Source organism: Meriones unguiculatus, chromosome 18 (assembly GCF_030254825.1).
Source record: "Meriones unguiculatus strain TT.TT164.6M chromosome 18, Bangor_MerUng_6.1, whole genome shotgun sequence".
In the NCBI taxonomy this organism is placed as follows: Eukaryota; Metazoa; Chordata; class Mammalia; order Rodentia; family Muridae; genus Meriones; species Meriones unguiculatus.
Genome location: NC_083365.1, coordinates 35,685,163 through 35,711,164, shown reverse-complemented (window position 1 = coordinate 35,711,164; position 26,002 = coordinate 35,685,163). Strand labels below are relative to the sequence as shown.

The 26,002-nt window shown below is 36.7% G+C and overlaps 1 protein-coding gene across 2 annotated transcripts in view; it reads right to left on the bottom strand.

Moving 5' to 3' along the window:
- Window positions 1–26,002, bottom strand: part of Elp4 (elongator acetyltransferase complex subunit 4) — a 210,893-nt gene that overhangs the window by 155,591 nt on the left and 29,300 nt on the right. The window lies entirely within an intron of this gene.

Here is a 26,002-nt window from a genome sequence, read left to right as displayed (position 1 = left end):
AGTATGAAATTCTCATCTTCCTGCTTTAATCTCCCAATTGCTAGGATGACCGATGTGTACCATTATGTCCCATTCATGTGGGGCTGTGTGAATGCTGGAAAGCATTCTACCAACTAGGCTATATTCATGGCCTTAATACAGACAATTCTAAAACAGAAAAGGGGTATAATGTCAGATATAAAGTTTAATGATTTTGCCATGAACTAGGATTCAAAAATATCTGAATTTACAAAAATCAGTTGCTATTCTAGCAAGAATCAGTGTATGCTAAAAAAAATATTATATACTTAAGGAAAATCTGAAATCAGCACTGCATACTACATGTAATTATTGTTGAGATAAAATAAAGCATTGCACAAACTGTTTACTGGTTTGTAATTCCAGAATTCAAAATACTCATTCACTGAAATAATGGATAAAGTAAGAGCAGAAAATAGAGACACTTATTTTTCCCATATTAAATTGCTGCGTTTTGCACCTGCAAACATTTTACTTTTTAAATAATGAAAACAGAATTAAAAATATTATATTAAATATAGACACTGAATCTCAACTTATTATTTGTAAGGTGACCTACTACGACGTAGCTATAAAAGAAACTTTAAAAATATTTCTGTCATGTGCTATAGTTAAAAAACATTTTATAAAAAAGTATATATCATGAATTTGTTTGTATTTTTTATTGCCCAGAATCACAAATAATGTGGGAATTTATATTAGCAAACATAACTTTATATTTTAAGATTATCTTAGTTGCAATTTTTATTTTTCAAGATCAAAAGCCACTGTATTTTTTATTTTTCTTCTGGAGGCAGGGAGAACAGAGTCATGTTATGTGCTGCTGCATAGTTTACGCTGGCCTCAAATTCATAATCCTCCCTTCTCTGCCTCAAGACTGCTGGGACATGTTTTAAAATATGGTAAAATCACTACTTTAAAGTCTATGATCCATTTCAGAGTTGTGCAGTTCTTATCATGGAATAAGCTTTTTACTGTAACAAACACCGAAATTAAACAAGACAGAAGAAGGAAAGGTTCGTAGTTGTGGAAGTGCAGGCCACGGTCATCTGGCTGCATTGTGCCCAGGCCTGTTGCTGGGTAACACTCCAAAGTGTAAGTGGGTGGAGGAGTGGAACTGCTCATCTCAAAACGACAGGACGCAGGATGCAAACAGATATAGCAAGAAGGGTGCCTGCTAAGACATACTGTCAACAGCGAGCCTCTAGCCAGCAAGTTCCTCTAACTAATCTCACCTTCAGCAATTCCACCAGATCTTAATAGTTTATTCAAATTCTGAATCTTACAATGGATTAACCCACTGATGAAGTCAGAAACTTCATGATCTTATCATCTCTGAAAGTGTCCTTACTGTCACACTCAGTGCTGTCCTGAGTAAATCTCCCAGGAGTCTTTTACTGCAAACAAGTTAACAACAGAGATTAGCTATCATAGCCATTATACAACTTCAGGACATTTTCACCAATCTGCAAAGACACCCCATACATCTTAATGAGCCACTGCCAACTAACTACTAATCTTTCTGTTTCTATGATTCTGCTATTCTAGACGTTTTATATAGAATGACAAAAAAATTTATGTCCGGTTTCTTTCACCTAACATATTTCTCCACATTGTAACACACACACATCTTCATTCTTTTTCATAAGCAAATGTATGGATATACTGAATTTTCTTTACCCACCCGATCATTTCTAACTTTGAATGTTATATTACTATGAATATTCATACAAGAATCTATTATTTTATTTTAAATGTTTTTTATTGGAAAAGTGATATATTTGAATATTTGAAAGGATTGTGGCCAACAGTTTTGGTCTTAATAAGAAATAAGGTACAGTTTCACACGACCCTAACTTAAATCAATAAATATGCTGACTAGCTATAAGACTAGATAAGTTCTTCTCCAGATATACTCTAGGAAGACATCATAATCAGCCAGCACAAAGACAGTGTGCTAAACTGCAATCTGGCAAATGTCCAACATAGAAGCAGAAGCTGAGACTGATTTTTATGCACCTTAAGATATGAAATGAAATCCATGACTGTATGCTTTATTGCCACACCCATCTAGGAGTGTGAAGGATGCAAGAGTCCTTGGGCAGGTGTTGACACGCATGCGTCAACCACTTTGGAAATCAATCTGGCACTTTCTCAGACAATTAGAAATAGCGCTTCCTCAAGATCCAGCTATACTACTCCTAGGCATATATCCAAAAGATGCTCAAATACACAACAAGGACATTTGCTCAACCATGTTCATAGCAGCTTTATTCATAACAGCCATAACCTGGAAACAACTCAGATACTCTCAACTGAAGAATGGATGCAGAAATTGTGGTACATTTCCACAACGGAATACTACTCAGCAATTAAAAACAAGGAAATCAAGAAATTTGCAGGCAAATGGTCAGAACTAGAAAAGAACTTCCTGAGTGAAGTATCCCAGAAGCAGAAAGACACATATGGTATATACTCACTTATAAGTGGATATTAGCCATATAATATAGGATAAACATAGTAAAATCTGTACATCTAAAGAAGTTAAGCAAGAACAAGGACCTTGGGTAAGATGATCAATCCTCACTCAGAATGGATATCAGAAGAGCGAGAAAACAGGGAACAGGACAAGAGCCTACCACAGAGGGCCTCTGAAAGACTAGTCTACCCATCATAGCCAAACTTTGGTTAGAGTGCAGGAAATCTTATGAAAGAAGGGGGAGATGAACGACCTAGAGGGGACAGGAGCTCTACAAGGAAAGCAACAGAACCAAGAAATTAGGGCCCAGGGGTCTTTTTCTGAGACTGATACTCCAACCAAGGACCATGCATGGAGATTACCTAGAGCCCCTGCACCGATGTCGTCCATGGCAGCTAAATCTACAAGTGGGTTCCCTAGTAATGGGAACAGAATCGACTCTGACATGAACTCAGTGGCTGGCTCTTTGATCACCTCCCCCTGAGTGGGGAGTAGCCTTAACAGGCCACAGAGGAGGACAATGCAGCCAGTCCTGATGAGACCGATAGGCTAGGGTGGTCTTGGGGAAGGGCATGGGAGGAGATGAGGGAGGCAGAGTGGGAATGGGAGGGAATGAGAGAGAGGGCTACTGCTGGGATACAAAATGAATAAACTGTAATTCACATAAAAAATAAAAATTAAAATTAAAAAAAAAAAGAAAGGAACTTTCCTTGTCACGTAACACCCCTAGCCCCTGACAGCATGAGCTACTACAGAAGCTCCTGCAGTGACTGGAACTTTGGCAATGGTTCAGGCTTTGTGGAGTTGCAGTAACTTCAGAAGCATGCTGTGGCCCTGGCTCTGACATTGTCACATCTCTGCAAACTACTGAAGTGGGTACCCATTACACTACAGAGGAAATGAATGCACAGGTTTACAGAATTTTTTGTATATGAATTTCTCGGTCATAGGATAACCCTATAACTAACTTTTTGAAGAAATACTAGAATGTTTTCTGAACTACACATTTTTATATTTTGATCAATAATCTATGAGCATTCTACCTTTTCATTATCATCAACACTTTTTTTTCTCTTCTTTTCTTTTTTAACAAAGACATACTAGTAGGAATAAAATGATATTCAGTATGGCTCGAGTCTGAATTTCCCAGATGACAATGATGCTCAGCCTTTTAACATGTGCTGATTTGGACATCTGTATAACTTCCTTTGATTACATCTATCATGCTTTTCCCACCTACATTTTTGTTTCCTTCCTTTCTTAAAACATCTAGTTGCTTCAGAGGATGGCCTTAACCTCCCTATTCTATTTTATCCTCACATAAGCTAGAACTATTGATATTACCTGGCTTTTTTTCCATGCTGGGGACTGAACATGTTCCTAGCACATAGACAAGCTCTTTGTCACTGAGCTGAATCCCAGCTTCTTTTTTCCCCATTTAAAAATGTACCCCTCACCCCAAATTTTTATCTTTTTGATATTTAGTAGTAAAAACTTCTGTTTATTCTGGAATGTAGATATTTCCATTCTTAATGTAGACTTTTAGTTTTTATATTTAGGCCTTGGATATATTTCAACTGAATTTATTTTATTTTATTCTCTACCCCTAGAGTGTATTGCTTGCAGTCTTTGGAACCACTGTATGCCTGTTTCCTATAGAAACCAGCAGAGGGCATCAGATCTTCTGAAAATGGAGTTATGAGGCATGAAGATGCTGGGAGTCAAAGCCAGGTCCTCTGGAAAAAAAAAATAAAAAGCTAGTGCTCTCAATTCTTGAGCCATTTTTTCCACCCTCTCAAAATTTTATAAAAATTTGAGAGAAGAGATCTTAAAATTATTACAAGACTAAACTATCATTATATGAAACTTATTAAGTATCTAAATAAGTTGAGTTAAATCTAAATGTCTCTATCCTAGACTAAAGTATGGTATCACCAGTAAGAACAAAGTGGAGAGTACTGTGAAAAGTGTTTCCGGTAGAAAAAAACATGCATGCCAGTGAGTGTGCATCAGAGGGATGAAGACAGTAGTTCTCTGGGTGAGAAGCTTGCTGATGTGCTCATCTCTTTTCTTCTGACATGCAAATGCGGCTTGTGTCATTTAAAAGAAGGCTAGGAAATTTTTCAGTACAAATTAAACAGGAACTGTAAATAAGAAGATATGTTAGCCTAGTTTACTGTTGCTGTTTACTCTTCTCTTTGCAGTGGTACAGAAACCAAAGATGCGCCTTTAGATTGTGTATCTGAGATCAATGTATATGTATAGTGGGTGAGCCAAGTACCAAAAACATCTCTCAGCACTGTACCAATCTGTAAAACGTCATCCTACTAGGTCTGTCTGAAGGGTAAAGTACTGCTAATTTGCCTAGTTGAAAGCTCCTCTAAGTCCACATACTTTAGTGTTGTTACTATGCTTTTAGGGGAAACATGAAACAAAATATAAAAAAATTAAAATTAAGGACTTAATTCAACAAAAATTAAAATTAAGAATAATCAATTTTATAGTTTACAAGACTTGTGAAACACATTCCCAGGCTATAAATTGAATTCCAAACCATCAAATCATGCTATATATCTAAAGAAAGGAAACTCTTTGTATCTTAAATATCTGCTTGATTTCAATATTACTATTTATAATTTGAGTGAAATAAGTAAATAAGTATATTGATTAAGTGATGGTTTGGGGAATAAAGAATACTGTATTAAAATTTAAAAATTTTATCAAGGAAAGGTTTGTACTTAACGTATTTCTGGAAGCTAAAACTAATGTAGAGTATGCCAACACCGGCTGCCTACAGTTTGATCACTAACCACTTCACGAATAATCACTCTTAGAATTTTGCAGCATTTTTTATAAAATTTGTTTCTAATCAAACAAAAATTTAATATAGTATTTTGACAGAATTTCCATTTCAACAGAATACCAGTAACAAAGTTCTTTAATATTCAATTACTACAGCAGTTGGCCACAGATCAGGGCCCTCTTTCACACCTTTACAAAGTTTTATTTTTAAACATTTAACTCAAATGTCCTTGTTGTGTACTTGAGCAAATTTTGGGTATACACCTAGCAGTGGTATAACTGGGTCTTGAGGAAGCACTATTTCTAATTGTTTGAGAAAGTGCAAGATTGACTTCCAAAGTGGTTGTACCAGTTTACATTCCCACCAGCAATGGAGGAGGGTTCCCCTTTCTCCACAACCTCTCCAGCATGTGTAGTCACTTTTCATCTTGTCCATTCTGATGGGTGTAAGGTGAAATCTCAGGGTCGTTTTGATTTGCATTTCCCTAATGGCTAATGAGGTTGAGCATTTCTTTAAGTGTTTCTCTGCCATTTGATATTCCTCTATTGAGAATTCTCTGTTTAGCTCTGTTCCCCATTTTTTAATTGGATTATATACCCAAAATCTGCTCAAGTACACAACAAGGACATTTGCTCAACCACGTTTGTAGCAGCTTTATTTGTAATAGCCAGAACCTGGAAACAACCCAGATGTCCATCAATGGAGGAATGGATACAGAAATTGTGGTATTTTTACACAATTGAATACTACTCAGCAATCAAAAAAGAGGAAATCATGAAATTTGCAGGCAAATGGTGGGATCTAGGAAAGATCATTCTGAGTGAAGTACCCCAGAAGGAGAAAGACAAATACGGTATATACTCGCTTATATAGACCTATAAGATATGATAAACATAACAAAATCTCTACACCTAAAAAAGATAATCAAGAAAGTGGATACGGGGTAAGATGATCAATCCTCATTTAGAAAGACAAATAGGATGTGCATTGAACGTATGACAGGAGTCTACCACAGAAGGCATCTGAAAGACTCTACCTAGCAGTGTTTCAAAGCAGATACTAAGACTCATAACCAAACCTTTGGCAGAGTGCAGGGAATCATAGGAAAGAAGGGGAGTTAGTATGATGGGGAAAGGATAGGAGCTCCACAAGGACCAAATATATCTGGGCACAGGGTCTTTTCTGAGACTGACACTCCACCAAAGATCATGAATAGATATAACCTACAACCTCTGCTCGGATGTGGCCCCTGGTAGCTCAGTAACCAATTGGTTTCCCATAGTAAGGGGTACAAGGACTATTTCTAACAGGAACTTAATGGCAGGCTCTTTGACCTCCCCACCCCCCAAGAGAGGAGCAGTACTGTTAGGCCACAGAGGAGGACATTGCAGCCATTCCTGAAGATACCTGATAAAACAGTGTGAGATGGAAGGGGAGGAGGTCCTTCCCTATCAGTGGACTTGGAAAGGTGCAGGGAGGAGATGAGGGAGGGAAGGTGGGATTGGGGAGGGAATGAGGGAGCGGGATACCGCTGGGATTCAGAGTTAACAAAATGTAACTAATAAGAAAAATAAAATTAAGAAAAAAAATAAACATCTAACTCAGAGTAACAATGGAACATATGAAATGGTTTGTTTTTATATTCTTCTTTCCTGAAAGAAAGAGCATTATGATTCTCTTACTGTTGTGCTAACAGGTCTTGTGGCAGGATCAAGTGTCATGAATGAGTCAAATGTAGACTTCCTAACTTTTATATAAAAGATAGGGCGAAAAGAATAAAACCTTTCTCCCAGTCCAAGGAGACAGGTGAGGATGCTGACATGAATAAAGAATACAGCACCATCTTGTAAATAAAACAATAGTTTCCACTTAAAAAAATTTTTAATATGAAGCCAAATTTGTATATACTTCCAATGTCAAAATACTTGAGTACTTGAGATGATTAATTGGGCTGGAGAGATGGTCAAGTGGTTAAGAGCACAGATTGCTCATGTCAAGGCAGAGCCAGGTTCCAAGCGCCCACAACAGGTAGCATAGAGCTGTCTAGACCTCCACATCCAGGGGCTCTTGTGCTTTCTTTTGGCCTCCAAGGTCATGTACTCACATGTCAAAACACACACACACACACACACACACACACACACACATTCATATATATATATATATATTTTATAAAAAAGATTACAGGACAAAGTGGAACACACCTTTAATCCTGGGACTTAGGAGGCAGAGACAGGAGAATCTCTGTGAGCTCATAGCCAACCTGGTCTACTTAGTGAGTTCCAGTACAGCCAGGACTACAGCATAAAGAGACTACCACATAAAGAAACCAAAACCAACCATGCCCCCTCCCAAAGAGTTGTTAACTTCACTAGAAATACTTATGCTTTTCTATATGATGCTGTAAACATAATTATTACATTTGTAACTCACACTTTTCTGTGCTCACTGATGTGTGTTTTGTGGACTATGCTTTCACAGGTGTACTAGGAAAATCCGATTCCAACAGTATGACCCTTTTCACTTTTATGTTCTCTATGGTATACTAAATCCCAAGATACAATACCTCAGCAGTTAATGAAGCTTAGCCTCACACCCTCCTGATTACCACAGCACTACACCAACTATGGGCATTATGCTCCTTTCTAAGCTATTTTACAATTCACCAAAGATACTACTGAGCTATTATTTTACAACATAATCCATACGGCATGAGAAATCCTTCTTAAAAATGAAATCTTCTTGTAGGTTTGAATAAATATAATTAATACCTTTAAAGCCCTATCCATATGCCAGTAAGTATACTATATCGTATTAACAATTCTTCAGAGATCTGAGGGTTTATTCTCGCATCATTATTTGAAAGTTGAAAATGAGAAAAAATTTCAAATATTGGTTACTGTAATTTGAATATGAAAACACTGAAGATATTCATATCACAGATTTACTATCTATATTGTTTTAATTTAAAATATAAAAAGGTATGAGATATTTGTTAAACAAATTTTAAAAACTCACAGACTTACATGCAATTACAAGGCTAGGAAATACAACTAATGCTACACTAAAATGATTTTTAAAAGGCTTTAAAAAAGTTCTTTAAATTAGTAAATACAAAATTAATTTTCATATATGTTCAAATGAAATTCAGCACAGATAAAAACATGTTTTAGTGAAATTTAATTTCATTCTCAAATATAGACTTCTGCTGTTACAAAAGGGTGAAAACTACCTTCATATTGGTATGTACAAGTGTTCTGATAATACTTTTAAATTAATATGCTTACAAAAATGACGCTTTTTATTTTAGTACATCTGAAAATAAACAAACAAACAAACAAAAACAACGAGATAAGAATGGTGTCACTATTTTCCCCTCAGTTTCTAACCCATTTCTCTTTAGTTAAGCCAAGAGTCTTGAGAAGACTGAGAAGAATCCTTTCATTTTTCTTTATGATCACAAAGAGGAGGGAAGCATACAGAACAAGAAACTCAAATCTTTACTAAGTATTCAGAAACAAAGGGAAATGATTATGCTAAGAAAAAAACCCACTCATTTGAAACTGTCTACAATGGTTCATATTGAAATCCCACCACTCTAGAAGTGGGTGCAGGAGGAACAGGAGTCCAAGGTCATCCTGGGCTTCATAGTGACTAGGAACCAGCCTGGTCTACATAAGCACATGTCAGAAATACAACAAAACAGGCATAAAAATGCAACATTTACACATAAATCATAATTTTTATTTACTCATAAAATTAATTCTAAAGTGTCAGAACATAGTTAAGAATGGAGTTGCGTGAGAATTCTGAGCACTTACGAGAAAACTCCATGTGAACAAACAGCAGTGTTGTAACCTCTGTACCTCCACATCATGGGTTGTTCTTGGAATGAACGTTTTTGCCATGTGTGGCTTGTTCTTGTGATTTTAAACTTTACTTAGGTGACTCTTTTTAACCCTCAGAAGATAAACTGTCTGATGCTCTGAACAAAGTTGGCTATTGTATGGGACTTCAGTCTGCCTCATATTTAGGTCCTGCTCTCCCAGGTTCACACCGCCAACTAGAGGGAAAAGATTAAACCATCCTATTTTAAAAAGTACCAGTCAGAAGGATCCCAAAGCAATTAAGCCATGTTAACTGATCCTTGAGTTTTACTTACTTATGTTGTGAGTTTGGGAAATTGAGATACGGCAAAATTTATATTTCTTACCTAGAACTTAATAATATGTCTGTTAATATTACATAACATTTTGGCAAGACTTAACTAAGACATTCATGATTTGAAACAGCATTCTGATATTAGCGTTCATATTTTCTGATATATATGTAAAATTCAAAACTGTCAATTTGTTTAGAGCAATGCTTTAGCCATATTATTTTCAGCAGATCCTGAACTAAGACACAAAATTGATTAATTTTCTATATCAAATATAAAACCTGGGGCTAGAAAGATGGCTCAGCAGGCAAAGTACCTGTTGCCAAGGCTAATGACATGACTTCTGTCCCAGGGACTCCCATGGTTGAGGGAGACAAATGACTCCCACAAGCTGTCTTCTACATGCCAAGCTCTGTGAACCCATATACAGAAACATACACAAGACACATAAAAAGTTCTGAATGTAAAATTTCGATTGTGTATTACTTTACAGTTTTTAAATATCTTAGAAAGAAAGCTTACAATAAGGAATTACAGGAAGAAAACTATGAACTGTCTTTATATTTCTAAGTATAAAAACTACAAAGTTTCCTTTGCTAGGCTCCTTTAAAAAATGAAGCTCAATATTTAATCTAGATCTGGGTATACTACAGACCAAATCAACTCAGAATCTGTCCATCATATTAAGTGTGACCCTGAAAGTATCACATTTAAGATGAGCAGAAATACTAAGCAGGTGACTGCTGCTGTTAAAACACAAGCTTGTGTATATTATGTATATACTGTACACATATAAATGTGTGAATATATATATATATATTTGTATCTACAGAAAGGATATGATTCATCTAATTACAAAAACATTTTTAAAGATGTATTGCTTCTGTGTATGTGTTTATTTCTGTGTATATGCTATTTGTACATAGATGCCTGTGGAGGCCTGAAGACAGTGTCAGAGTCCCTAGAGCGAAAGTCACAAGAAGTTGTGAGCTGCTCAACTTGCTTGGGGTGCTCGGAACTGAATGTGGGAACTCTGGAAGAGTAGCATGTTCTCTCAACTCCTTAGCAATTGTTCCATCCTCAGAAAAATCTTGATTATTAAAGAAAACCATTACCAGAGGAAAGAAACTAGCCTTCAGAATGAAAAACAAAAAGGCAAAAAACAAAAAACCTTTACAACTACACATCTGAGAGAAGATTAACATAAAATCTATTAAGAAATCTAAAAATTAAAGGGGCACGGTGGAGATGAGGGAGGGAGGGAGGGACTGGGAGGGAATGAGGGATCGGGACACAGCTGGGATACAGAGTTAATAAAATGTAACTGATAAAAAAAATAAAAAATAAAAAAAATAAATAAAACAAATTATGTCAAATAAAAAAAAAGAAATCTAAAAATTAAATATCAAACCACTTCAAATCATCCAATAGGCTAATGTTCTCAAAGGAAGACATACAAATGGCCAATAATATTTGAAAGTGTTCAGTATCCACAACAATCAGTAATGAAAACTTCTTGGAGATTCCATCTTACCCCAGTCAGAATTGCTCTCACTAAGAAAACAAGTGACAACAAATTGGTGAGGCTGAGGAGCCCTTACACATTATCTAATAAAACACAAACTGATGCAGTCACCATGGAAATCTGCATTGTGCCTCCTCAAATTCTAAAGCTAGAACTACTGCATCCCAGCTGTGCTTGGCTTGTTTTATCTCAACTTGATATAAGCTAGCATCATCAAAGAAGAAGGAACCTAAATTGATAAAATGTGTCTAAGATACAGCAAGCCTATCGGGCATTTACTTAATTAGTGATTGATTTGGAAGGGCCTAGCCCACTGTGAGTAAGGCAGCCCCTGAGCTGGTGGTCCTGGGTTCTATAAGAACACAGGCTGAGTAAGGCATGTTGATCAAGCCTGTAAACTGCACCCCTCCATGGATTTCTGCATTAGCTCCTGCCTCCATGTTTCTGCCCTGTTTGTGCTCCTGTCCTGACTTCTTTTGATGATGAACAATGCTGTGGAAGTATAAGGAAAATAAACCTTTTCCCCTCCAAGTTGCTTTGGTCATGGTATTTCATCATAGCCATGATGAGACATCAACTATATTACTTCTGAGCATACAGCCCAAGGAACCTCCATCAACACAGACAGTTGCACATCTAGGTTTACTGTTGCACCCTTCTCAATAGACAACATATGGAACCATCATATCAGCAGATGAATGAATAAAGAAAACGTGATTAAAAAACACAATGGAAGTTTATTCCACCATAAAGAATAAAATCATGATTATCAGCCTGTTTTTAATCTAGAAAAGATTATTAGACAAACTATGGAGTAAATGTCACAATTCAAAGGCACCCAATTTCATCAATATAACATAACTTGAAAAGATGGAATGTGGTAAGGTCAGGACACTTTCTGCAGCTGTTAGTTTACAATGACTGACTTAAAATTTGGAGAAGCCTGGCCACTGAGACACTCCAATCTTGGCTGGGGTGGGGAGGGGGAGGGTCCTTTCCTCTTTAAGTTTACTCAGCATAGAGTTAAACTTTGTATGTCACAAATCTCTACAGCCTTATGTATTCAATGTATGACCCTAGATGGTGTGCTGCTTTCTCCTTTCATGGCTTCTTTTACTGTATTAAATAAGTGAGACAATGAGTATTACATTTTACTTTAAATGGCTCTAGTTTTCAGAACTTTGAGTTACTAAGTGTTCTCAACTGAACAACTATTACCTCTGGGAAAACAAGAACCATTTTAAATATTCCTCATATGTACATTGCATAGTTTCTTTTCAAGAATAAAATCCTATATAACAGTTCCAATAAGTTAACTTTTTTTGTGTGTGCACAACAATACCTAAGGAGTAATAGCCATTCTTGTTTATGAGTTCAAAAATAAAAATTTTAATAGGCTGGGAAAGTAGCTTAGTTGGTGGGATGCTTGCTTAGAAAGCATGAAGCCCTGGCTTCTGCCTCCAGTACCACAATGAAAGGAGGTGTGGAGTACATGCCTGTAATCTCAGTGCTCTGAGATGGAGTAGGACGGAAAAAACGGTGATGGTCATTCTCTGCAGCGTAACAAGCTGGAAGTCAGGTTGATATATATTTAAATTCTTGTCTCAAAAATGAAATAAAATGGAAAACTGGAACATAAATTTAGGGCTGGAATAAGTGCTTTAGATTTTAGAAAGCAACCCCCCTGACTGTTCATGTTAAAGTCAGACTTCTGGAATAGCACATCTCTCATCTTAAAAGCGTAGATGACTTGCAGAAGATCTCCCAGCTGGCTAAGAAACAAAGTAGAAATGAAACTATTAGCTAAGATTCTAAATAAATTTCACTCTTTGGGTGATAAATATCAAAGGCAATTAACTCTGCTGCTGTCAAAATTCTTGTGTCCAGGTGGAAACATCAGGGTTAGATGTGTGTGCCTGTCAAAGCAGCAGTGTTTCCCAGGAGCCAGGAGCCCACGTGTGTTCTCCCTCACAATTCTGCTTTCGTCTTTTCCTTTCATTTCCTTACTGGAAAGCCAGTCCCATGCCATCTTTAAAAGCTGGCTACAAATGTAGGTCACTGGCAGCAGCGCTGCACTGTTCCACGTTGTTTTCTTAGTCTTCAGTTTGCTACAGAAGCTCCAAGTGTGGCTGCCAGGGGAGGGCCTGAAATTCTAAATAAGCTCTCACAATACCCAGGGGCCAGGGGCAGAGTCACCCTGGGGGTCAAAGAACACAATTTTAGCTCAACAGAATCACAGTATTAAACACTAAAAAGCACACTGATGGCAGAAGATGTGGGAAGAAATAAAATGCTGGTCAGGAGGTAAAGAAAATGTGATTGTGAGGTCTGCCTGCAAAGGAACGTCTGGTATCTGTAAAGCTGAGATGGACAAAATATATAGGTATCATAGTTTTAAGTAAATATAATAAATAGCATAATTTAGAGGATGTAAAATGTGTGGAGCAATACTATTAATAAGCTACCGAGCATATGACTTAAAAAGTGAAATGGTGCAAAGGCTGGATATGTTTTAATTATTTGTAATATTATATTTTGCTTTCATTCTGAATCACTGCAATAAAAATTTCAGATAAGTAAGATAAAACTGTTGAAGGGATATTGAATTCATTTTTTCCTTCTCTTTGCTATTTTCTGGCAGAAAAATGATGCCTGGATCTGAGATATTTTGTATTCTTTACATTTAGCCCTGCAGTGTAACGGCACAGTGCACTGACCCCTCCCTCAATAGTCACATTTTCAGTGTCTTCTGAGTCATATAACAAATAGATGGTAAATAGAGACTTAACTATCTAAATTCCAGATTGTCAAAAGGAAAAGAAAGCTGTAATAATTCGAATGATGCATATACTGCTTGGCAAAAATACTACTCTAATTAACTCTTCAATAACTAATATCTTTCATTTCAGTTTCAAATAAAGCAGAATTATGATAAAATAAGCCAGATTTAAATAAATGAGTTCAATATTTGGTTAATAATTCTAGATATAGGATAATATTTTCAATTTACTAAGATAGCAAGGTTATCTTGTTAGCCTTAAATTAATCAGAATTATGATTTTAATATTTTATTGTATTCCTTCACTATTAAATATGCTGCCGCTATGTTAATTTATCAAATATTGATAATTTTAAATGAATTATTATTTTTCTGTGATGTCACTGTAATGCTATTTCTTTTAAAAATTGAAAGACTAAATATATTACATATGAAAAACCTGACCTTAATTTTAAATTTGAGCTACAGATTTAATGGTGGTATAATGTTAAATATACAAGCTTTATAAAACATCAAATTAGGATATTCCAGCCAGTAGTCACATATTTTTCCTGCCAGTAACTGTGTGTTTGTCCTAATTACATATTTAAAAATTCACCATTCAATCTTGCCTGAAGCATCCTGGCTAATATTGGAGACAGGGCATACTGCATATAAAAAACAATTCAAAAATTTAATACAACAAACTAAAAGAATCACCCTTTGCTCTGGATAATAGATAGTTTAGGCTGTATGAATATTACTTATCTGGCATGTTATCCCTATCAAATATTCTATCGAAGTTTTAACATTGACTTTGCTATAAAATGAATCAGCATTTACTTATGAAAATTTTCTTGAATTCCACAGATAATATCAACAAATGACATTAAACTTGTATAAAGGAATGTAGTATAAAATACTAGTATCTTCAACTTACAAAGAGATGTTTATGTACACATATTATTTCTATTACATGAAAAAAACCTACTGCTAAATGTTTGAATACCTCTACATAAGAAAATGGAAATTTTTTTACTATTTTAGAAAACATTCCAAAGGAAGTAAATTTTCTTGGGCAGTACTCGTCCACTACATTTGAGATTACTAAGAAAATCTTTTAGATAAAAAAAGTTAACTAGAAAATACTTACAATATGTGTTTTTTAAAGATTTCACAACACCACATATACTGTTCTATAGGACTTTCTAAGGGGTATAATTTCTCTAAGCTACATCTAAAAACCTGCTTCCTGAGGGAGCCCTGACTACAATAGGCATGAATATCTTCTCAAAGAATGATGGATAAATTGCTGGGTGGTTGTATAATATATCTTAGGCAGCTGATGAGGCTTTTTATCTCTAACTTGTCTTTCATTTATACAGTTTTAAGATAATTATGGTCTATAAGATTGTCTTTCCCTTCTTCTTTGACCAGAAATACTTGCCTTGGTTATAGATTTGAGAAGTAAGAAATAAGCAATCATCCTATTTTTTTTTTCTTGTACTCTATTTCTAAACACTGCTAATACCATGATTTTGGTCACTCACTATTGACCCCCTTGGTAAAAAATGAAATTTTAAGTTTAATTATAATTGTGTTAGACAATACTGAAATTCTAAGAAAATATTATTTAGATAAACCTACTTATCTGTATCAGTATTTAACATCTCAATTTATACTACAAAATATTTTGTTTATTCTTCTCAGAGATACTAAAATATTTCTGTGTAGTGAGAATTTTGGATTCTTAAAAAAAACCACAGCAATGTTATAAAAAACATGTTTTTGTTTTAATCCCAGGTGTGAGGCTATGAGGCTGTTTTGCAGCAGCTGACTATGTTTTGCCTCATGCTCTAGCAGGGGCATGATTTTTGCCAGCTATGCATAGTTTCTGCAGTTGTGTGACATTTGGAATTCTGGGTACCTTTCAGAGGGTACATAAATGCTAGAACACCCATGGTGGAGTTGGTTAGTTGTTGGAGGCTGTTGTTTGTAGTTTGTTAAGTAGTCATATGCAAAGAAGAAACAACAACAAGAAGTTAGATATCCTGATGGCAAAAGATGGAACCTGCCCCCAGGAGTTAGACACCCCTAACCAGCAGGAAGTAGTCTGATGGTAACAATCACATCGCCCCCTTTCTTTTCTATCCTTTACTCTCTGTCTAATGTGAGGAGGTTGAAAGGGTGGAAGAAAAGGGGTAGAGAAGTGTGGAAAAAAAAGATCCCACAAAGTAGGTAATGATGGTTGTATGTCTATATTGGTATTATAAAGTATATGAATAGTTTAAATGTTTGGCACTCATACTTTTATAAATCATTATATTTTTAACACATATAAATACTAAGTGGACCGCATTAAATATGCATGTATTAAAACGACATTGCTGAATTTTCATAGAAAAGAAGAATGGTATTTGTTTAAAACAGACTCTATTCCTTTTCCATAAGAAACATAAAAAATATAAAATGAGATGACTGAAAATTTAGAAAATATTACCAAGTGCAGGAGTCTATATTAGATTAAGTACAGTAGAGTTGTATAAAATATAAGCACATAAATTAAAATAATTTAAAATGAGCTGCTAAATAGTATTTACGAGAACATTGAATATACACACTATTTTTAACAATCTTTGAGTAGTAATTAATATAAAGTGATTTCATGTTTTTTGTTTTGTTTTTGTTTATATGTTTTTTTTCTCTAAATACCATAATACCATACATTCAATTTTATCGTCTTGATAAATATTCAATTATGGAACACAAAGTTGGCATTTAAATAAAAATTACTTGTTCTGGGCTACTTTTAAAGAAAAGAATTTTAAAATGAAGTACTAGCTCTTCATGTTATAAAAGCATAACTACTGCTTAGAAGCATTAGGCTTTGTGGCAACAATTAGAAATGTTCTAAGTGGAAATTTATATGATATCATCAGAACACGCTCAAAACACAGTATGGTAGAAAGTAACACAGTGATTACCTGGGGTTAGACAGTGAGAGAAAGAAGGTTAAAACACACAAAACTTTTGGCTCTGAATTAATTCTGGAAGCATAGAGATTACGGCTAAAAATACTGCATTTTATACCTAAGGTAAAAGTGGCCTCCACTGTTTTCACTACACCAACAATGACAACTAAAGTATATCATAGGTGTGGGAATCATTCGTTTCACAGTGAACGCACACACAAAACTCACCTTATACATCTTAAAGATACACAATTTTCACTTCTCAATTACACTTCAGTAAATCTTGGGGTAAGGTACTATATCTAAAGAAAAATAGTCACAACTTTAAAACAAAGGACCAGGGCTGCAAAGGTGTCTCGTGGTTGCGGGCACTGGTTACTTTCGAAGAGAACACAAATTAGGTACCTACATGGACATGGAGTCTCAAAACTTTCTCTAACTCCAGTTTCAAAGGATCTGACAATCTCTTCGAATCTTTGTGGGCATCAAGTCCTCACAAAATGAGGCAAATGTAGGCAAACCCTCATACACATAAAATAAAATAAAAATAAATACTTATTTTAAAAGAGAAATAATAAAAAATAAAGGAAGAATTACTTAAGCTTGTCTAGAGAAAAGATTCTTAAGATATTAAAATTACAATATCACATTATGTACATATAATATTTTAAGAGATTATTGGAAGAAACTGGCTCAAAGTACTTGTTGAACCTGATGAATCCCAAAGACCTGCGGAGTGAGTTTTCAAGGTCTGAGAAGTCAGGTGTGGAAAGTCTGAGGTCAGGACAACTGAAGGTATAATCCCAATGCGAAGGCTGACAGGTTCTGGCATTCAACAGATCGGATAAAACTTAGTCATACTAGACAAAACAATGATTTTTACTCAGCATAAAAAAATTCAATGTCAGCATCATCCAAAAACCTTACACTATACTCGGAATAATGTCTGACCAAGTATCTGGATACTGTGTGGTTCAGTCAGGTCTGAAATTGAACATTAAAAAGATATCATTTTATTTCCTTACAGTATTCATATACATGAAAACGCATTTATTTATCCCACTATAATAAGCAGCAAAAATATAGCCATAAATAAGACAAAAGAAAGCTATGCCTTTATGGGAATACTGAATAAACAAACACATAAAAGAAAATAAAAGTCTGATCTCTATGAAAGAGTCACCTTAGTTTTAAGTTTAGTATTATGGTACCTTTTGTGCCCGAGTCTCTAAGTTTGTTGTTGTCATTAACTGATATTGAAAATATTTTATGCTATCAACTCCTTATAAATAATGTTACAGTTTAGGTCTAGAGTTTGCCACAAAGGCCTATGTTTTAAAGGCTTTGTTACCATCCTATTACTGTACTATGAGGTGGTATAAAACCTTTAGGAGACGGGAGCCTCTTGGAAAGAGGTTATCTGTTTAGGTTAGAAATGGAAACCCTTAAAAGATACTGGGCCTCTGGCCTCTGCTCCCTTACCAGAGACCATGAGGTAAACAGACGACCCTATATGTTCCCATGATGTTCTGTCACAAGCCCAAAGCAATGAGTTCTTGTGATCATAGACTGAAAACATGAGACAAAATTAACCATTCCACTTAAAATGTGTGTTTTATTTATATGCATGTGTGTACACCTGTCTGCATGAGTTTATATAAACCATGTATGTGCAAATGCCCAAGGAAGTTAGAAGAGACATCCTAGAACTGGAGTTATATGTGGTTGGAGCCTTATGACGGGGGTGTGTGTGTGTGTGTGTAAATAAACCTGTGTCTTCTACAAGAGCAGTAAGTGCTCATAACCCCGGAACCTTTATAATTTTAAGGTATATCATCTTAAATAATGTGTCACAGGAATGGAAAGCTGATTAATACAGAGGACATACACTTGAAATTTCCCTGATTATATGCTAAAAGAAAAATTGATCCAGATCATGAACTTGGTTCAAATAATGGCTTAAATTAGGGTCTAATTTAAATTGTTCTCTATAAGGTAGAAGGCATTCTTGCCTTAAGAAAAGATATAACATAAATTGTATATTTTATCATTATTGTTTATTACTTCATGACTGGGCTTTATCCAATCTGTTCAATGCCTGAACAAAATGAAAGGCCTGATTATTTTGAACATAGACTTTTCTGACATGACTGGATTTGAACTTGAGCCTTGTCTGTTTTCTGTCCTCTGACCTAACTGAAACATCATCTTGTCTCCGACCTGTCAGCTTTCACACCGGGATCGCACCTTCAGTTGTCCTGACCTCAGGCTTTCAGATCTGACTTCTCAGACATCAAAAACTCACTCTGCAGAAGGAAAGTGTCACTTTAGGCATTTTCAAAGAAAGAGAATATCAAATGATGGGTATTTATAATTTCGGTCCCTTCTAATTTCTATCTTTGTCTTTTTTATTGATAAAATTCCAGGCACTCCACAGATATTTCTTAGTTGGTTTCTGAGCATTCTCTTATTATACTGAATATGTAGAGCATTACCAACAACATTCAACAATACTGTTTTGAACATTTAAATTTCTTTACATAGGTTTAGAATAAAACTTTGAATTAATCTTTGCAGTAAAAATGCCAAATACTAGAATCCAAGATGGAGGCGCCAAGAGGACACTGTGACTAAAGAGCAGGATAGCAGTGACTGCACAGTGGCTATCAGACGGAACTTTGGGCCCTAAAACACCAGTGATTGTGTTTCTCAGGTGAGAACCCACGGTGTGGAAAGCAATAGGGTCCATTCTCAGGTCACACAGTTAAACCCCGGAAGAGTTCCTGGGTCCCAGCAGGTGCTCAGTCTCTAGCCCAGAGCCACATAACAGTGTGCTCTTATCACCTTCCCAGACTGAACTGTGGGCCCCACAAAACCAGAGACTGGGATTTCCAGTTGAGAGAAAACCCCACAGTGAAGGAATCAATCGGGACCAACCTCAGGTCACCCAGACCATCCCTGGAAAAGGTCCTGGGGTCTGGCAGGCACTCAGCTGACAGCCTAGATAGAGACCTGCCTAAACCAGACTCACCTTCCCAGAGAGAACTGTGGGCCCCAGGGCACCAGAGACTGGGTTTCCCTAGGAAAACCACATGGTGAGGGAAACATCAGGTCCGACCTTAGGGCATTCAACCAACCCCCCTCCCCAAAGTTCTCGGGGAAAAGTTTCGGGTTTCCTGCAGGCACCCAGTCACCAGCGCAGAGGCACTTGCCTGCGCCTGCCTGCTCTACTTGCCATCCCAGACTTAACTGTAGACCCCAAAATAACACAGACAGAGTCTCCCTGTTGGGAAGAAACCGCACTGTTGGGGAAACATCAGGTCCAACCTCTGGACACCCAGCTCCAGAAAAGTTTCTGGGTTCCCACAGGCTCCAGGTTCTAGCCTTCTGCCTCACACGAGTGCTGCGATCACCTGCCCCTGATTACCGCTTGGGTACTAGGGCACAGAGCTCCAACCTCAGACCTATAGAAGGCTCAGATCCACGGGTTAAGACCCAAGACACTGCTAAAAGGCACCACCTGTCTCCCTACCCAAACTGACCAAATCTCGGGGCTCCCTGGAATTGTCAAGAGGACTGTGGCCACCAAACACAGTGAAAGAGCAGCAGCTGCAGCAGCAGCTCACTAAAGTCAGAGCAAGTAACCCAGCAGCAGGGCAGCTGTTTCCAGGAATGCTCCTGGTAAGAAAAGAGCCCCCTGGACTACCAATGACCATAGTTACCACATAAGTCCATATGCATGAGGTGAGCTGTGACAATTCCTAAGAAGCACCAGCCATTTGTTGACCATACCCAAAAAGCTAAGGAGGCCTCCTTCAGGAACAATCATCTTCCTACCAAGGAGATTCTCCCCATCCCAGGATTCCAGGAGGTACCAGAAACTAAGAGCCAATACCTGAGATAGCCAGATAGGTAGAGGTCAGTGTAAAATCACAACCAACAAAAGCCAAAGCAATACATTTACAGAACCCAGTTATCTAGGGGCAAGCAGCCCTAGACACCCAATTATAACTGAAATCCAAGAAGATGACCTTACAACTATGCTTATGAAGAGGTTAATGGAGGAAACAAATAAAATGTGTAAAAAATTAGAGAAAGATAAAGTCTTTATTTCTTTATGGGCACCCATAAAGAAACAGAAGAAAATAAAGTCAAAAAAAGTACGGCCACCAATAAAGAAATAGAAGAAGATAAAGTCAAACAGATTATGTCCATCTGTAAAGAAATGGAGGAAGATAAAGTCAAACAAAGTATGGCCACCCATAAAGAAATACAGGAAGATGCAGACAGTTTGTAGCCTTCAGAGAAGAAACAATTAAGTCATTGAAGGAAATAAAAGAAACAGAGGAATGTTCAAACGAACAGGTGTGGAATTGAAGGAAAATACAGTCAGACTGGTGAAGAAAATAAAAAAAAAATGGTTCAAGATCTGAAGACAGAATTGGAAAAAAAAAAACAACACAAATGGAGGAAATCATAGACAGGAAGAACTTAGGGAAGAAAACAGGAACTACAGAAGTAAGCATAACCAACAGACTACAGGTAATGGAAGAAAGAATCTTGGGTGTGGAAGATACAATGGAAGAAATTGATGTATCTGTCAAAGAAAATGTTAAATCTGAAAAATCCCCGACACAAACCATCCAAGAAACCCCAGACAACATGAAAAGACAAAACCTAAGAATAGGAATAGAGGAAAAAGAAGACTCCCATCTCCATGGTCTAGAAAATATTTTCAACAAAATCACAGGAGAAAATTTCCCCAATTTAAAGCAGAGGCCTATAAGCATACAAAATGCCTACAGAACACCTAATAAATTAGACCAGAAAAGAAAAATCCTCCTGCCACATAATAAGCAAAACATTAAGTATATATAGCAAAGAAAAAGTACTAAAAGCTGCAAGGGAAAAAAAAACCAAGTAACATACAATGGCAAACCCATCAGAACCACACCTGACTTCTCAAGAGAGCAAGCCAGAAGGGCCTGGATGGATAACATGCAGACCCTAAGAGAACACAAATGTCATCCCAGGCTACTGCACCCAGCAAAATTCTCAGTCATCATAGATGAAGAAAACAAGATATATACGACAAAAATAAATTTAAACAATACCTTCCTCCAAATCCAGCATTACAGAAGATACTAGGAGGAAAAATACAACCCAAGAAAGCTGACTACAATCAGGAAAACACAGGAAATAAATAACCTCACTACAGCAAAACTAAATATAGCTAAGCACAGAAACACACTACCACAACCAGCATCAAAATCAAAGGATCTAACAGCCACTGGTCATTAATCTCTCTCAACATCAATGGACTCAATTCTCCAATAAAAAAAAAAAAAAAACAAAAACAAAAAAAAAAACACAGACTAACAGAATGGATGCATTAACAAGACCCAAGAATTTGTTGCATACACGAAACACACCTAAGTCACAAAGATAGATATTACCTGAGAATAAAGGGCTGGAGGACAGTTTCCCAAGCAAATGGATCCTAGAAGCAAGCAGAAGTAGCCATTCTGATATCTAATAAAATACTTCCAACCAAAAATGAAAAGATGGAGAAGGTCACTTCATACTCAACAAAGGAAAATTCCACCAGGAAGACATCACAATCCTGAACATCTATGCGCCAAATATAAGGTACCCACATTCATAAAAGAAACATTAATAACACTTAAACCATACGTAGACCCCATGCATTAATAGTGGGAGACTTCAACACACCACTCACAACAAAGGGCAGGTCAAGAAAACAGAAATTTAACAAAGAAACAATGACTCTAACAGAGGTCATGAATCAAATGGACCTAACAAACATCTACAGAACCTTTTACCCAAACACAAAAAAATTTACCTTCTTCTCAGCACCTCATGGAACCTTCTTCAATATAGACCATATAGTTGGTCCCAAAGCAAGCCTCAACTGATGCAAGAAGATTGAAATAATCCCTTGTATCTTATCTAACCACCACCATAAACTAAAGCTGGACCTCAAAAAAAAAAAAAAACAAAAAAACAAACAGCAGTAGAAAAAAATCCTACACAATATGGAAACTGAAAATTCACTACTCAATGACAGCTGGGTCAGGGAAGAAATAAAGAAATAAATTAAAGTCTTCCTAGAATTCAATGAAAATGAAGGCACAACATGCCCAATCTTATGGGACACAATGAAAGCAGTGCTAAGAGGAAAGTTCATAGCACTAAGTGCCTTCAAGAAGAAAATTGAAACATCTCATACAAGCAACTTAATGGCTCACTTGAAAGCCCTAGAATAAAAAGAAGCAGACACATCCAAGAGGAGTAGATGGTTGGAAATAATAAAACTTAGAGCTGGAATCAATAAATTAAAGAAAACAATTCAAGGAATCAAAGAAACAAAGAGCTGGTTATTTGAGAAAATCAACAAGATACACAAACCCTTTGCCAAACTAACTAAAAGACAGAGAGACACTATCCAAATCAACAAAATCAGAAATGAAAAGGAGGACATAACTACAGACATTGAGGAAATCCAAACAATTATTAGGTCTTACTTCAAAAGCCTATACACAAAAAAATTTGAAAATCTAAATGAAATACACAATTTTCTGGATTGAGTCCACTTACCAAAGCTGAATCAAGACCAGGTAAATAAATTAAATAGTCCTATATTCCTTAAGGAAATAGAAGCTGCAATCAAAAGACTCCTATCAAAAAAAAAAGCACAGGGCCAGATGGTTTCAGCACAGAATTCTACCAGACATTCAAAGAAGAGCTAACAGCAATTCTCTTCAAACTATTAAACAAAAAAGAAACAGAAGGAACATTACCAAACTCAATCTATGAAGCCACAGTTACCTTGATACCTAAACCTAACAAAGACCCAACAAAGAAAGAGAATTTCAGGCCACTCTCCCTTATGAACATTGATGCAAAAAAAACTCAACAAAATACTAGCAAACAAAATCCAAGAACACATCAAAGATATAATCCACTATGACCAAGTATGCTTCATCCCAGGTATGCAGGCATGATTCAATATATGGAAATCCATCAATGTAATTGAGCATATAAACAAACTGAAAGAAAAAAGAAACCACATGGTAATCTCCTTAGAGGCTGAAAAAGCATTTGATAAAATCCAACATTTGTTTACATTTAAAGTCCTGAAGAGATCAGGGATATAAAGCACTTACCTAACCATAGTACAGACAATATACAGTAAGCCTATAGCCAACATCAAATAAATGGAAAAAACTTAAATCAGTCCCACTAAAATCAGGGATAAGGCAAGGCTATTCACTCTCTCCATATCTCTTCAACATAGTTCTTGAAGTCCTTGCTAGAACAATAAGACAATTAAAGGAGATCAAGGGGATACAGATCGGAAAGGAAGAAGCAGAAGTATCACTATTTGCAGATGATATAATAGTATACATGAGTGATACCCAAAATTCTACCAGGAAACTCCTTCGGCTGATAAACACTTTCAGCAAAGTGGCTGGATACTAAATTAACTCAAAAATAATCAGTAGCCCTCCTGTATACAAAAGACAAATGGGCTGATAAAGAAATTAGGGAAATAACACCCTTCACAATAGCCACAAAGGACAAAAAGTACCTTGGTGTAATCCTAACCAACCAAGTCAAAGATTGCATGAAAAAAAATTACAGTATCTGAAGAAAGAAATAGAAGAAGATGGAAAGATCTCCCATGCTCATGGCTTGACAGGATTAACATAGTAAAAATGTCCATTTTACCAAAAGCAGTCTACAAATTCAATGTAATTCCCATCAAATTACCAACATAATTCTTTACACCCTGAAAGAAAAATTCTCAACTTCATATGGAATAACAAGAAACCCAGAATCCCCTGTGTGTCTTTCTGCTTCTGGGATACCTTACTTAGGATGATCATTTCCAGTTCCCACCATTTGCATGCAAATTTCATGATTTCCTTGTTTTTTATTGCTGAGTAATATTCCATTGTGCAGATGCACCACAATTTCTGTATCCATTCCTCAACTGAGGGGCACCTGGGTTGTTTCTAGCTCCTGGCTATTACAAATAAAGCTGCTACAAACATGGCTGAGCAGATGTCCTTGTTGTATACTTTATCTTTAGGATAAACATACTAATATATGTACACCAAAGAAACTAATCAACAAGGATGACTCTGGCTAAGATGCTCAATCCCCATTCAAAAAAGACAAAGAAGATGGACATCAGAAGAGGGAGAAAACAGGGAATAGGACAGGAACATACCACAGAGGGCCTCTGAAAGGCTCTACCCTGCAGGGTATCAGAGCAGATGCTGAGACTCATTGCTAAACTTCGGGCAGGGTGCAGGGAATCTTATGAAAGAAGGGGGAGACAGTAACACCTGGAGAAGATAGGAGCTCCACAGGAGAGCAACAGAACCAAAAAATCTGGACACAGGGTTCTTTTCTGAGACTGATACTCTAAACAAGGACCATTCATGGAGATAACCTAGAACCCCTGCACAAATGTAGCACATAGCAGTTCAGTGTCCAAGTGAATTCCATATTAATGGGGACAGGAACTGTGTCTGACATTAACTGATTGGCCTGCTCTTTGATCATCTCCCCCTGAGGAGGGAGCAGCCTTACGAGGCCACAGAGTAAGACAATACAGACAGACCTGTGAGACCTGATACGCTAGGGTCAGAGGACGCCCCCCCATCCCATCAGTGGACTGGGTAAGGGGCATCGGAGGACAAGTGGGAATGTGGGCGGAATTGGGAGGAGTTGAGGGAAGGGGCTACAGCTGGGATACGAAATGAATAAATTCACATAAATATGTATACCTAAAGAAGATAAAGAAGAAAGAGGACCCGGGGTAAGATGATCAATTCTCATTTAGAAAGACAAATGGGATGGACATTGGAAGTAGGAGAAAACAAGTAACAGGACAGGAGCCTACCACAGAGGGCCTCTGAAAGACTCTACCTAGAAGTATATCAAAGCAGATGCTGAGACTCATAACCAAACCTTTGGCAGAGTGCAGGGAATCATATGAAAGAAGGGGGAGTTATTATGACCTGGAGAGGACAAGAGCTCCACAAGGACCAAATATATCAGGGCACAGGGGTCTTTTATGATACTGTTTCTCCAACCAAAGACCATGTATGGATATAACCTAGATGCAGCCCATGGTAGCTCAGTATCCAAGTGGGCATCCTAGTAAGGGGAACAGGGACTATTTCTGACATGAACTCAATGGCTGGCTCTTTGACCTTCCGACCCCCAAGGGAGAAACAGCCTTGTTAGGAGGAG